The 9949-nt window shown below is 38.4% G+C and overlaps 2 protein-coding genes across 2 annotated transcripts in view; both read right to left on the bottom strand.

Annotated features, from left to right (window-relative positions):
• The window catches only part of LOC107566394 (AP-3 complex subunit sigma-1), a 34389-nt gene that overhangs the window by 160 nt on the left and 24280 nt on the right, over nt 1-9949 (bottom strand). Inside the window, exon 7 of the transcript XR_001606503.1 lies at nt 8576-8580. The gene's annotated coding sequence lies outside the window, so the exon portion shown is untranslated. The remainder of the gene's footprint in view (nt 1-8575; nt 8581-9949) is intronic.
• commd10 (COMM domain containing 10) overlaps nt 1-9949 on the bottom strand; it is a 25730-nt gene that overhangs the window by 2076 nt on the left and 13705 nt on the right. The window lies entirely within an intron of this gene.

Raw genomic sequence — 9949 nt, 5'->3', positions numbered from 1 at the left:
CTCTCTCACACACACACACACTCACTCTCTCACACACACACACACACACCCTCAAACACACACACACACACACTCAAACACACACACACACACACTCAAACACACACACACAAACACTCAAACACACACACACTCTCACTCACACACACACTCTCACTCACACTCTCCCACACACACACACACTCTCACACACACTCTCACTCACACACACACGCACACACACACACACACACTCTCAGAGCTAATGAAAGTGTTTTGAAATGAAACATTGATGGCTGATGCTGATTCAGAGATCGACACAGAAAAGCACTTCACACAAACACCACCTGCTTCTCCATCACCGACCTCCAGTACACAACACGGTAAAATACGGTAAAAACTCACAAACAGAGCTAAAGCTGCAGAACAATAAATCTCCCCAGATCAGATGCAAACGGCGTTCAACACAAACGTACAACAGCTGAAAAGCAGCAGCGCGTCTATAAAGCCTCAGCGCAGTATTTTTAGCTCTAAAGCTCTTTATGAAGAAATGCTCAGCATATGGCAGATTAAGATGAAATATACGAGCAAACGGCTGATCTGACACAACCTCACTTCAGTTTGTCTATGGTGTCATTCCCTGTCAAAACAACCATATTTCAGAAACTTCCCCAGCTAAAATTTCAGTTTTTTTTTAAATATTTTGTTCATGTTTTTCTGAAGAAAGACAAACATAAATGCTGATAAAAGCCAAAATATGAAATGTCATGGATGTATATTTACGGAGTAATCCACTATTTTGTAGAGAAGGGTTAGAAATGCAATTTTCACCTGAGATTCGGAGCCAAATTACAGGAGGGTAAAAATGACTTTGGAAAGCTGGCAGCATCATGATGTTATTTCCACACAGAGATTGGTAGCTCTATTAGTAAAATCTGTTGACTTTAGCAATCTGTGTCACATTATTTGCCAATCGTGACTGTTCAAAAAGAGGAAAAAGCACTTTTTGAGTTGAATTTCCCCTAAGTTTGCTTGCCTGTATCTCAAGACGTATTAAAGATATCTTCATATCCTTTTACATTTTGGTTCTCAGCTAACTTTTATTTCGGTATCTCCATTTTTAAGGCCCTGTATGGTTCATTTCCAGAGATACTGGGATCTCAATGGCACACATTTTCAAACTTTTTAGCCAGAGATCTGAAACAGAATGACCTGATTTCATTTCCCGAATGCAATTTGATTGCAGCATTTAGACACAAACAACACATAAACTCTTAAATATCTAATCTCATTTAGCTTCCAAGAAAAAAAGCGTTACAGCTCATGGCATTTGAGAATATCTAAACGCATGTGCATCAAACGCCGAAGATCAAGCGGCTGCTCAATACTAGCAGTAATCTACTGTGGTGATAGCGCAGTATCACAGGTTAGCAGGTCAGATCAGTGATCACTAGTTCTCCTGCAGGAGTGCGGTTAACGGTTGCCATGGAAACGAGCGCCGTCTGTCCGTCAGTGATGATGGAAACTCACAGGAATCACACATTCACTGAATAATATGCTGGAGACCCAACTCGTCTGTGAGAGAAGCATCATCTTCAGCAGTGTGGCTCAAACGCTGAAGAACCAACACTGACGCTGAAAGACGCTACAGACAGACACAACAAAGCTGAACAAACTCAAGCGACTGAACGAGTACGGAACAGACTCACGTGATTCAAACTCCTCATCTGAGTCTGTTTCTGCAGAGCAGATAAAGTTCATCATGATGGTACCACGGCTCTCTGGGATGCTGATCGTCACGTTCAGAGCTCAAATATTCCAGAATAAACTGTGCGAATGCATGAAACTGTGTGTGAAATCTGCGTATGAATGTCTTCACAAACAAATCATGATTCATCAATAACGTTCATACTAAAATGTATTCTAAGTCATAGGAACCACTGAAACCACACATATGCAAAAATCACAGTCTGTTTATAATTTATATATTATATATATGTAATATATATATATATTTCATAATTTACATGTGACCCTGGACCATACAACCAGTCTCAAGGGTCAACTTTTCGAAATTGAGATTTATGCATCATCTGAAAGCTGAATAAATAATCTTTCCATTGATGTGTGGTTTGTTAGGATAGGACAATATTTGGCTGAGATACAACTATTTGAAAATCTGGAATCTGAGGGTGCAAAAAAATCTAAATATTGAGAAAATCATCTTTAAAGTTGTTCAAATGAAGTTCTTAGCAATGCATATTACTAATCAAACATTAGGTTTTGATATATTTACGGTAGGAAGTTTACTAAATATCTTCATGGAACATGATCTTTACTTAATATCCTCATGATTTTTGGCATAAAAGAGAAATGTATAATTCTGACCCATACAATGCTTTTGTGCTGCAGGGACACATACGTGGTAAGAGAGTAAATGTGCGTCACATCAGTGATATTTCAGATCAATTTTGCAAACGTGTCTCGTCAGTAGTGTGGCGATGCATAAAGCACATCTCAAACACAAGTCTCTTTCAGCAAGCAGCTTTCTGTTGTTCAGAAGTGAAAATCTACATGCTCACGTGAAACTCCAGATCGCACAGTTTCTGATCGACTCATTTTCACCAGTGAAATTACGTCGAGCAGCAGTAAACGTGAGCGCACCTTAAACTGGGCGGGGCTTGATCTTGTCCATCGGGAACCGACGGCATCATTGGATGGTTGTGGTTTGCTATTGGTGGATCTCATGTGAGTGACAGGTTATTGTCCCGCCCTCACGCTGGTGAACACAGTGACTCATCAGAGAAGAGAAGAGATGATGCTGCAAGTTATTTTGAATAAATATTACAAGGGCACATGTATTTAAAAAAACAAGATGTGCTCGAATAAATCATGTATAATAAATATGCCGTTTATTCCACAAATATTGAAAAATGTGATGTGAAGTTGACTTTAAGAAAAGCTGCATTACAGCTGGAGCTGTGAGGTTTCTCTGCGTAAAGACACAGATATGAGCATGTAGAGCTGGATCATGAGAGCACAGACCCGGGTCTGTGTTTGAACTGGGTTTGAGGATCTGGCTGCGCATCTTTAGACACCGTCACATGTTTTCTGAAAGCAATGAACGTTTGTAAAGAGAAAGTTGTGCGGAAAGCCCTTATATGGAGTGTTCTGTGAATTTAGAATATTCCAAACTCATTAACATTACAAAAAAAAAGTTCAGAACAAATGCACGCCTTGAGAATTAGATTTTAATGGCAATACTCTTGAAAATAAAACAATTTTTGGTTCCCCAAAGAGCATTTTAATCATCTAAAGAACCTTTTGCTCAGTGGAAAGATTCCACGGATGTTAAAGGAACCATCAATGTCAATAAAGCAGCTTTATTTTTAAGAGTTTGTTTGTTTGCACGGGCAATGCACATGAATGAACATGACTGCACATGTGCCAGAATCAGGCTATTTTTCATCTGTAGACCCTTGACAGCATGTTAAAAAAAGCAAACAAAAAACTGATGTTTCATGTGCATATAACTACAAATATTAGTGAATCAGACAGACGGACATTAATGCAGAATCAAATGAAGGACCCGATGCCTCAGGCGGAGTTTTCTGGGTGTTGAGGGAAAGGCTCTCGTCTCTCTCTCTCATTTGTTTAGTAAAGATGCGGCGAGCCGGGCAGACCGCGCTTCCTGTATTAGAATAAGCCACATCCTCTGTTTTGGTTCAATAAGAGCACAGAGCGTCAGGTTGACGTGACTGTCAGAGCGGCCTGGATTCACGCGGCTGTTTTGTTTGCGAGCCGTCGAGGGGAAAAGCCTCATTGTTCTATTGAGGTTCTTGTGTCCCTAAAGCGGGATGAATGGAACGGGGCCAAAGCGGATTTTCACACGCTCGTCCCACAAACAACTAAACAGTTTACTGTCTTCATACATGTTCCTAGTGAAGTGCCGGAACATTTCTGGCACATTTCCGGGAAACTTTCCAAACATTTCCAAGAGATCTGGATATTTTCCGTCTCTCTGCAACCCTATATTGAACGATTCTTCAGTGGCGTTATCAAAACCAGTGTTGTTTTACAATCATTTCAGATACTATTATATTTAGATTCATCTATTTTTATATTTTCGGTTTTCATCTTAAGTTTAAGTTTTAGTAATTTTGTGTTTTTCTTTAAATGTGTCTGTAGTTTTTGATTTTTATTTCCATTTTTGTTATTTTAGTATTTCAAAGTAATTTTTTCTTAATGTCTGAGACAATAATGAAAAAGTCTAATTACAACTGAAAAGACATTAATAATAAAACTAAATTAACTTGAGAAACGTTGCTTTGGTAGCTAGCTGAAATAAAAATTTTTTTGCATTTTTATCTTTTATTTTATTTCAAGAAGCGAAAATGATTTTAGTTAACTATAATAGCTCTGATTTTTAAATGAACCTCACAAAAAGGCAATGAAAACGGTGATTAAAAGGGTGAAAAACCACAAAACCATCTTCACTTTCAGGCTCAAATCTCCTTCTGAAAGACTAATCATTTGTGCTAAATAACGTTTCTGACTGAAATGAAGGCTCAAATACCGGCGGCCCCATCAAAGTTCAGACATTCTGGTCGTCTCATTAAAACACATTCATCTTCATACGACTCTTTTTCGAGTGACTTCAGTCTGGCCACATCACAGCTCGACTCGTGACCGTCTGCTTCTCATTTAACATGCTTTACTGCTTCATCACGTTCACGTCAAACCAAGAGAAACATCTGGAGAAAAAGCACAACTGACATGGGTTAGTCTTTATGTGATTTACACAAAAGACCTGCTCGTTCTAGCCGAAAATCTCCATTTAGGCATGTTTGCCAGATGTGGTATTTCTATCAGTGACAAACTGAATTGAACGCATATCGAGTATCAAACAGCAGCGTTTCACATGATTCAACCCTAAATTAACCCTCTGAATTTTTGACTGAATAATGTTACGTTTATAATGTTATTTTTTATGGTACGAAACTTGGTTTTGGCAATTGCTACGTGAACACACACACACACACACACACTGTTTGCTGTCAAAAGTGACGCATTGGAATCAAATGGAAAGCAAATTGCATCTAGTGGAAACATTTGGTACTGCGGCCAAACTAAATCTGACTGAAAGCTCATTTTTAGTGATATCAACCTCAAATTTGGAACACAACTTGTTTTGATTTATAGCGTTGATTTTCACACAGTTTTAGAGTATAAAACATGTTTTGGAAAATGCATATTTTTCATAATAATAAACAAACTTCTATAACTTTTTTTTAAAAACTTTTTTTACTTCAGCAATAATCTGCCAAGCATCTTCTTTAAAAAGGGACCAAACTTAAGATTTATGACAGTTTAAGGTGGAGATTTCATTTTCAGTGCTATGCTCAAAACTTGGTTAACAGCTAATAAATGGATCATAACTATTACATAAATATATTTAGTACCATGAATCATGCAGAAAAAAACGACACAAACCCATCTAAACGCTCGGGTCGCTCACCAACACGCCTGTGAAAACCAACAACAGGGTTCAGATCAAACTCCAGCTGAAGTCTGAGAAGAGGACGAGATCGTGGAAGATTTACAGTTTTATTTTGGAGGTACTTTTTATCCAGTCAAAGCTCTTTTAGTGTAACTGTACATATTCCAGATGAACACTTACTGGACTGAAGCAGCTCAGCTTTACTAGAGTCTCAAATCTGATCATCAGGATCTTCTGAGGAGCCTTTATTTCTTCAGCTCTCAATCACTGCATTATATGTTTGGAGCATTTCAATCTCGTCTCACTGAGACAGATTACTGGAGATATAGAGCAACCGCTGATATCTATAGCATTTTATGTCAGTGTCTGCTGCACTGTTAGAAACATCTCATTGATTTACAGCACAAGCATCAGAATTTCATCATATAAATAACAGCATCTGCAGCAAATTCATATTATTGCTCAGTTTGAGTCTCTGAATAAAACTAAACTCCATATTCTCACTATATCAGACTATATGAATCATAAAAGCCTGATGCATCAAATATAATAACACGTGATTCAACCCTAAATTAACCCTCTGAATTTTTGACTGAATAATGTTACGTTTATAATGTTATTTTTTATGGTACGAAACTTGGTTTTGGCAATTGCTACGTGAACACACACACACACACACACACTGTTTGCTGTCAAAAGTGACGCATTGGAATCAAATGGAAAGCAAATTGCATCTAGTGGAAACATTTGGTACTGCGGCCAAACTAAATCTGACTGAAAGCTCATTTTTAGTGATATCAACCTCAAATTTGGAACACAACTTGTTTTGATTTATAGCGTTGATTTTCACACAGTTTTAGAGTATAAAACATGTTTTGGAAAATGCATATTTTTCATAATAATAAACAAACTTCTATAACTTTTTTTTAAAAACTTTTTTTACTTTTTACTTCAGCAATAATCTGCCAAGCATCTTCTTTAAAAAGGGACCAAACTTAAGATTTATGACAGTTTAAGGTGGAGATTTCATTTTCAGTGCTATGCTCAAAACTTGGTTAACAGCTAATAAATGGATCATAACTATTACATAAATATATTTAGTACCATGAATCATGCAGAAAAAAATGACACAAACCCATCTAAACGCTCGGGTCGCTCACCAACACGCCTGTGAAAACCAACAACAGGGTTCAGATCAAACTCCAGCTGAAGTCTGAGAAGAGGACGAGATCGTGGAAGATTTACAGTTTTATTTTGGAGGTACTTTTTATCCAGTCAAAGCTCTTTTAGTGTAACTGTACATATTCCAGATGAACACTTACTGGACTGAAGCAGCTCAGCTTTACTAGAGTCTCAAATCTGATCATCAGGATCTTCTGAGGAGCCTTTATTTCTTCAGCTCTCAATCACTGCATTATATGTTTGGAGCATTTCAATCTCGTCTCACTGAGACAGATTACTGGAGATATAGAGCAACCGCTGATATCTATAGCATTTTATGTCAGTGTCTGCTGCACTGTTAGAAACATCTCATTGATTTACAGCACAAGCATCAGAATTTCATCATATAAATAACAGCATCTGCAGCAAATTCATATTATTGCTCAGTTTGAGTCTCTGAATAAAACTAAACTCCATATTCTCACTATATCAGACTATATGAATCATAAAAGCCTGATGCATCAAATATAATAACACGTATGCAAACTTATGTTCTATATTTCGTCTAAAGGTTCAATAACCGTTCCATTATTTATTAGGCTGACTGTTATTTCAGTGTGTGCTCATGATATTCTCCGGGATAAACTGGAGCTCCTCAAGACTGATATCAGCACTGAACATCACATTGAAGATTAATTTATGGACCTCACAGAGCTAAGAATAGATCCACAGACTGCCGAACGTCCCTGATGCGTTGAATTATATAAGACGCACGTTTCTGGCTGCATAAACAGGTAAACAGCTCCAGCGAAACATTCAGATGCGCTTTAATAATTGATGGAGCTCAGCGGGCGCCGCTGATGAAAAGCACGAACAGCAGGAATCATCATCTGGGTTAAAAGACTTCTGAGGCCTTTGGTACAAGTTAAACTTGGTTTATCCTACATTCACACGAGTCTGCAGATGAAACCTCATTCATGCATTTCTGCGTTTAATTCTTCAGAGGAATCAGATTGTTACGGTTACATCTGGATTCTGATGACTGATGGTTAGAACAGCACAACAACAACACCAAATCATCAAGCGACAGCAAAACTGGAAACGAGAAGTGTAAAGCCTCCATTTCTGATGTGATTTAGGAAGGATCGATGCTCAGAGCATCACCGCAGGCGGAGCAGGTGAACGGAGAAGCTCTTTCGCAGGACGCGGCGCTGAAGGGTGACACAAGAATGCTGCCTCCTCCATCTACAATTCATCTCAAACACATAAGAAACATATTCTGAACTTCAGTCATGAACGCTCGTGATTAGAGGACGATGAACGTTCATTCACACGTCTGAAAAACATCGCAGCAGATGAAAGATGCTCCTTTCTCCAGCAAATGCCTCATGAGGTTTCAGAAAGACGAGAAACGAGACATGATTGTGTATGTTGTGTGAATGCGAGTTGTGGCCAGATCAGTTCAGATTCTTCAGCTCTGATCAGAAACTACAGCTGTTTTCAGACCCGTTTGCTTTGTTCTCAAACAGGGACTTATATCATTAGTGTTTCGTCATAATGAGCCTGTTCTGAAAAACAGCAATTAATTAGACAACAGTTTAAGATGAAGAGCAGCTTTCACCTGCATTAACTGATGTGTTCATACACAGAATCAGACTCTGCTAGTTCACCCAAAAATGTTGTTGATCTCCATTGACTTCCATAGTATGGAAAAAAAATAGTATTTACATCAATGGAGACCAGAAACTGTTTGGCTACCCACATTCTTTAAAATATCGTCTTTTGTGTTCAGCACAAGAAAGAAAATCCTACAGGTTTGCGTAAATGATGTTTCATTTTGGGATCTCTTTAAATACCACAATTCCTAATATGCATTATGATAAAGCTCGGTTCATCGATCCGTCGGGTCGGATTGCTTTCTGACCACAACCAAACCACTCCTGAGTTCATTTTTTAGGCGATCAATGAAACTTCATTAACATTATAAGAGGATCTCAGGATGATATAAAATACAAACCACTTGAGGCCGGTTCACACAGAATGTGTTGAAAAATGCGAGACGTTTCTTAAATATTGAACTTTTAACTCCTTGTTTTTAGACGGCTGTGTCATGTGCAAGAAGCGGCAAAAGACACGAGCGCTACGGATAATCACGTCCGTCTATCGCATGTCTACATATAAAAAACAAGGGGTAAGCAGTGCAATGGAATGCAACGGCTCTTTATAAAAGCTGATTACAAACAATACAGTGCTGTAATTAAAGAGCAACACACTAGAATTACTGTAACAGAAAGAGAGAAAGACAGAGAGTCTTACAGTCTGCTCTGAACGGTCACCTAGACGCCCCTCAAGATGCCTCCGGCATGTGGACATGAGAGGACTTGTCCATTCTGATACACTCTCTCTCTCTCACACACACACTCACACTCAACACACACTCACACTCACACTCAACACACACACACTCACACACAAAGCGCTGGGCTCTTTACAGTTTCCTCTGAATCCAGTGGATTAACAGACACAAGAGCTCAAACACACTGAACCACCGCCTGCATCATACGTGTGTGTGTTGCAGCATTTCACATTCACACGCTTCCACAAATCAAACCGCAGCAGCATCAACATTAATATGACACACACACTCAGAGACACACACATGAAACACGTGATGAACAGAAAGAGGTTTCATTGCGCTGGAATGCAGCTCTTCCTAACGCGGCCCCACGCGATGAACTCCGGCCAGATTCCCTCAAAAGACAAAGATGTGACATCACGCTCTGCTGCTCTCTCTACCGCGGTAAACATTTACATTTACATTTAGCAGACGCTTTTATCCAAAGCGACTTACAAATGAGGACAATGGAAGCAATCAAAATCAACAAAAGAGCAATAATACACAAGTGCTATAACAAGTCTCAGTTAGCTTAACGCAGTACACACAGCAAGGTTTTTTAAAATCATATAATAAATAAAAAGAAAACCGGTAGAATAGAAAAAGAATAAAGCAAGCTAGTGTTAGAGGCCTTTTTTGCTTTGTTAATTGTATAGTAAATAAAAAGAAAACAAAGATAGAATACAAAAAAATGAGAGTAGCAAGTGTTACTTTTTTTTTTTTTTTTAGAAAACAAGCAGTAAATAAATAGAGTCTAAACGTTTAAAAGGGGCATGTTTTTTTTATTATAACGAATAGAATTAGAATAGAAAGTGCTAGAGTTAGAGGGTCAAATAAAGGTGGAAGAGATGTGTTTTAGTCGATTCTTGAAGATGGTTAAGGACTCAGCTGCTGGGATTGAGTTGGGCAGGTCA

This window comes from Sinocyclocheilus grahami, unplaced genomic scaffold (genome assembly GCF_001515645.1).
Source record: "Sinocyclocheilus grahami isolate Dianchi unplaced genomic scaffold, SAMN03320097.WGS_v1.1 scaffold1072.1, whole genome shotgun sequence".
Classification (NCBI taxonomy): Eukaryota; Metazoa; Chordata; class Actinopteri; order Cypriniformes; family Cyprinidae; genus Sinocyclocheilus; species Sinocyclocheilus grahami.
This window is presented reverse-complemented; position numbering and strand designations above follow the sequence as displayed.